Here is a 6,000-nt window from a genome sequence, read left to right as displayed (position 1 = left end):
AGAGAGAGAGAGAGAGAGAGAGGGAGGGAGGGAGGGAGGGAGGGAGGGAGGAAGGAAGGAAGGAAGGAAGGAAGGAAGGAAGGAAGGAAGGAAGGAAGGAAGGAAGGAAGAGAGAGAGAGAGAGAGAGAAGGGAGGGAGGGAGGGAGGGAAGGAAGGAAGGAAATGAAGGAAGAAAGGAAGAAAGGAAGGAAGGAACGAAGGAAGGAAGGAAGGAAGGAAGGAAGGAAGGAAGGAAGGAAGGAAGGAAAGGGAGAAATGCAAGCATATTTCCACACAAGGATCAATACATGAATACTCACAACAGTTTTATTTTTAATAGCTAAAAACCAGAAACAGCCCAGGGGCCCATCAGCCAATGAGCAGATCAACAAATGGTGGTGCATCCACATAACAATAAAAACAGGCACGCAGTCAAGCAGGGATGCATGCGGCACCCCACAACAACATGGATGAAGCGTGTAGCTATCATGCTGGGAGGAAAAGCCAGAAAAAGAAAGGGTGCATGACATTCCAGAAAATGCAAAACAATCAGAAAGTAGAGAGAGAGGAATGGCTTTCAGAGTAGCCCAAGGAAGCTTTTGGGGGTGGTGCCCTTTGTATGGCCGGAAACCTATGTCAAAACTCCTCCAAGTTTACATTTTAAATATGTGTGATTTATTGTATGGCAATTATACATCAATAAATCTGTAACATCTATTGAATGGGCTTAAGGCAGATCAGACGTGGCGGAAGAAATGAGCAATGACCTTGAAAAAAACAAACGATGAAATGATCTGAACTGAGGAAATAATATTGAAAAAAATAATGAAGAGCGTCTCAGTAATTAGTGGGACAGTACCTGACAGGTTAGCATATGTCAACCAGGGTCCCAAAGAGGGAGGAAACGAGATGGGAAAAAATACAGGAAGAAATAATGGCCATATTTGTTTTTTCAAATTTCCAACATCTACAGGCTCCCAAAGTTCAACAAACCAAAAAAAAAAAAAAAAAAAAAAAAAAAAAAAGAAACATAAAGAAATCCACATCATAATCAAATGCCTGAAAAGCAAAAATAAAGAGAAAATCCTGAAAGCCTCCAGAAGTTAAAAGATAAATGAAATCCTGGGTACGATAAGAATGACAGCTGCCTTCTCCATAGAAACAGTGGAGGAGAGAATGGTGATGTGTTCTTTAAAATGCTGAAGCAAACTAACCACCAAGTCAGGGTTCTATATTCAGTAAACATTTTCTTCAGAAATACAGGGAAATCAAGATGTTTTGAGAAAAACAAAAGCTAAGAGAATTCAGTGCCAGCAGAATCATGCTACAAGAAATGTTTTTAAAAATTCTTTGGGCTAAAGGCAAAGGATATAGTTGGAAATACAGGTCTCAAGGAAGGAAAGAAGATGACTAGGTGATTAAATGTATGAGTAAGTATAAATGACCATTTTTTCCTTAATTTCTTTAAAAGATATGCATGTATGTTTTGTTTTGTATTTTGAGACGGTGTTTCACACTGTTGCCCAGGCTGGAGTGCAGTGGCGTGATCTCAGCTCACTGCAACGTCTGCCTCCTGGGTTGAAGTGTTTCTCCTGCTTCAGCCTCCTGAGTAGCTGGGACTACAGGTGTGCACCACCATGCCCAGCTAATTTTTGTATTTTTAGTAGAGATGGGGTTTCATCATGTTGGCCAGGCTGGGTCTCAAACTCCTGACCTCAAGTGATCCTCCTGCCTCGGCCTCCCAACGTGCTGGGATTATAGGCGTGAGTCACCTCACCTGGCCAAGATATGCATTTAAAGTGAAAAAATCTTAAACATATTGTAGCATTTATAACTTACATAGAAATAAAAATATGACCAGAAAAGTTCAAAGAACGAGAGAATAATAAATGGATTTATGCCATTGTAGTTCTTGTAGTTTACATGAAGCAGTATAGTATTAATTTATGGTAAATTGAAATAATTAAGGGTGCATATTGTAATACCCAAAGTGTTAGTGGTAAGGTATTACTACTAAAAAAACCCCAAAAAACAAACAAACAGAAAAATGAATACAGTCAAAATGGCAATAACTGAAGAGAGTAAAACTGTAACACACACAAAAAAAACTCAATTTTCCCAAAAGAAAGCCTGAAAGAAAGAATAAAGAAATAAGAAAAGAAGAAAAAGAAGACAAGTAGGAAATGGAGGCTTACATCCAACCACATCAATAATTACCGTAAATATAAAATAAACCCCCAAATTAAAAGACAGCAAATGTCAGACTAGATTAAAAAGTTAAGAGTCAAAGCAAGACCTAGCTCTATGCTGTTAACAAGAGAGAGCTTTTAATATAAAGAAGAAAACAGTTCTGAAATTAAAGTGACAGGAAAAAAATCTGACACAAAGGATAAGTAAGCGAGTGTGAATATAATAGTGTCAGAGAAAGTAGAGTTCAAGACAAGGTGTGTTGCCAGAGACAAGGAAGGTTTTTGATGTTAAAAGGGTAAATTCATTAAAAAAAAATCTTTAATGTGTATTTAGGAATAATAGAGCTTCAAACCAGGTAAAACAAAAATCAACAGAATTAAAGGGAGAAAGAGGCAAGTCTACGATCATGGTTGGAGATTTTAACACATCTCTCTCAGTAACTGATAGAACCTGGGCCAGGTCTAGGGCAAGGCAAGTGAGACACTTGCCTTGGGTACAAAATTTAAGGGGGCACCAAGAAACTCTGTAACTAAGGTAAGTAATATTTTAGAAAATCAAAATTACTGCAAAAAATCCCTGATGAGCAAAATGTCAACAAAAAAAATTTCTTTTTTTTTTTTGAGACAGGGTCTTGCTCTATCACCCAAGTTGGAGTGCGGTGGCACAATTATAGCTCACTGCAGCTTCAAATGCTGAGACTCCAGTGATTCTCACACCTCAGCCTCCCAAGCAGCTGGGACCACAGGTGCTAGCCATCACACCAGTTTTTTTTTTTTTAAAGTTTTTGTAGAGACGGGGGTCTCACTATGTTGTGATCCTCCTGCCTCAGCCTCCCAAGTCTTGAGATTACCGGCATGAGCCACCATGCCCAGCCCTCAAAATTTTAAATAAAGATAAGTGCTCCATGACACCATCCATCAGATCTGTCCTTAGTGTGGCTTACAGATTCAGCCACCTTCTCTTACCTGGCCCCTGGGGAACAAGGGGCTGCTTTGACAGGACAGCTGGCCAGCCACGAGGGTCCCGAGAACGCCCCCCTGCTCCTGCTCAGAGTCCACACCCACACACAGTGCAGAGTCCATTCACATCCACCGAGCAGCACCGTAACATATTGAGGAGAGGGAGCTGTTTGTAGGTTTGGAATAATATCTGTGTCTTTACCTGTTCATGCATTTCATGACTTGTAAAGCCCTATCCTGCATCTCATCAGATCTTGGTGCAGTCGTCTTCTGAGACCTCAAAGTAAGAATCACATGCCCATTTTACAGAAACTGTCCATCAAAAGGAAGCAGAGACTTGTCCCAGGGTCCATGGTAATCGGCACAGCTGAGACTCAAATACTGCCCAAATCTTTGTCCTTGACTCCATCGGGCTGTGCAGAATTCACTTATTTTCCTCCAGTTGGAGGGAATTTGCACCCAAGGCGAGTATTTTGCTTGTTTTACCCTGGGCCAGGTCTAGAGTGAGGCAAGAGAGATATTCACTTCGGGTGCATGAAGTACATTTGTTGGGGATGCTGAAGGCTTGGCTGGGGCTTTTGCCTTTTATGGACTTACATTGCCTTATATTAAATATCTTCGGAGCCAGGTGAGGCCAGTAAAATGTTACACAAATAGGAGCTATCTCCTAGATTCTACAGGTCATTTCCTGGAGTCAAGACCAAGCAGGTGTGGGGGACTGGGTGCAACTTCTGTTGGAGAGAAGCCCAAAGCACCCTTTGGAAGATGGTGAGTTTTTAGGGATGGGCCTTTGGTTTCCTCTCCAAACCTGTGTCAGCATCTGAAGGGATGTCCAAAGGCTAGATTGGTGTTTCCTGGGGTGGGTGACACAGATAGACAAAGATGGAGCTGAAAGGCAGCTTGTTCAATGATGACCCGTCTCCCACGCACGGCCAGTGAGGGGTGCTGAGGAGCTGTTCGTGGCCAAGGTTTTCCCACTCTTGTGCTGTCTTCCCTAGCCCCTGCCTCCACCCTCCTCGGGGACTGCTTCTCTGTGCCAACGTCAAAGGTGCCCAGTCCTCATTTTCCAGGGCTCATGTTTCTAGATACCTCATGCCCCTCCATTTGTTTCTCTGACGCTGCCTGATGCATGATTATTTGGCTTTTTCTCCCCATCTGCATGAAAGTTGCTTCTTTTTGGAAGCAGAAATGTGGGTGTCTTCTTGCAATCTTTTTTTTCCTGAATCCTACTCCACGGGTAATTTCTGACCTTTCACTTCTCCCGAATTCCTCCTGGCATCTCCATCCCAAGGGTAGGGTCCAAGTACCCAGACTCTCCCCAGGACTGTTGCAGTTGCCTCTAAAGAGGTCTCTCTGCCTTGGGTCTCACCCATTGGGAGCCCCAAAATCAGCCTGGGAGGGTGCCTTAACGAACTTCACCTCTATCTCTGCCAGCCTCCTTCCTCCCAAGCCATTTCCCCGTAGACTTCAGTCCAGGAGGAAAATAGCTGGCTTGTTATGGGAACAGCTTCAACACAAATCTCGTATCTCTTCCTCCACTTGAAGGGAGACCCATGGTCCTGGCCTATATTGAAATTCTGGAGCTACCATAAGACCTCTCACTACCTGTGTGCCTCAGTTTGCTTATCTATATAATAGGAATAGTAGTAGGATCAACCTTTTAGCATTGCTGGAAGGCCTGTAACTGTTGCATCAAATGAGGAGAACTCATAAAGTACAGGCACTGAACATTCTCCCCTACCTTAACACCCCCATTCTCCTTCCACCCTAGTGCTTGCTCCAACCTGCTCTTGGGGACTGTTTCTTGCTCCTTGAAGAAATCTTGGGGAATTTCCATGCTCACTCTTAAGATACTGCTATTACTAATTATAATATCATGGTCACAGTGGTCTCCTGATCGCATTTTAGTAAATATTACATTCATTTGAGGTAGCGGCCAACACTCCTAACTTCATTCAGAATTAAAGCTTCTTCACTCCCTTGGCCAGGGCTTGACGTAGGGACCTAAGGGCCAGACAGCATCTTGGCTCCTGAGAACTCATCTGCCCCTCATCAGCATCATCTGCCCCTCGTCAACAGGAGCACAGCTGTGCTGCCCTGCTCTGTTGCCAAAGCTACTTCATGCAGCCTTGTAAAGGCCTTGGGATTTTTCAAGGGTGAGTTAAACAACAGCCCAGTGTCTCTGAAGCGGAGAAAACAGGTATCACACTCTCTGAGGCCTCCTCAAAGCCCCCTAACCAGCTTGGATGAGAGAAAAGCAGTACCCATGCATCCCTGATTGGAGGTGGGGTTGGAGGTGGGGAGGTGGAGCTGGGAGGGGCCACTCACAGCTCAGCATACAGACCACTTCACTTAGGAACCCTCCAATCCCTGAGTCTGTCCTTTGTGTCTGTCCTGCGGTGGATGAGCAGACAAAAGTCACAAAAGCAGTCTTCAGCCACTTCCTTTGCGAGTTCTACCTTCATGGTCTAGTCTCCACTCCAGAGTTCAGGAGTCCGTTCATTTGAGTCATTATCTAAGGGCCTTGATAAAAATGAAGAATAAAATATTCCCAGCGAAACACTACAAAACAGAATAGTCTTCCCACTTAAAGGGACTAACACATAGCAAACGCTCAATAAATGTTATTTTTCATTTTTTTTTTAAAAAGCATGGTCTCGTTCTGTCACCCAGGCTGGAGTAGAGTGGCTCAACCTCGACTCACTGCAGCCTTGGCCTCCCTGGCTCAAGCGATCCTCCTACCTCAGCCTCCCTAGTAGCTGGGACTACAGGTGTGTGCCACCATGCCAGGCTAATTTTTCTATTTTTTTGTAGAGATTGGGTTTCACCATGTTACACAGGCTGGTCTTGAACTCCTGAGCTCCAGTGATC

Source organism: Chlorocebus sabaeus, chromosome 24, assembly GCF_047675955.1.
Source record: "Chlorocebus sabaeus isolate Y175 chromosome 24, mChlSab1.0.hap1, whole genome shotgun sequence".
Lineage (NCBI taxonomy): Eukaryota > Metazoa > Chordata > Mammalia > Primates > Cercopithecidae > Chlorocebus > Chlorocebus sabaeus.
Note: the sequence above shows the minus strand (reverse complement) of the source record.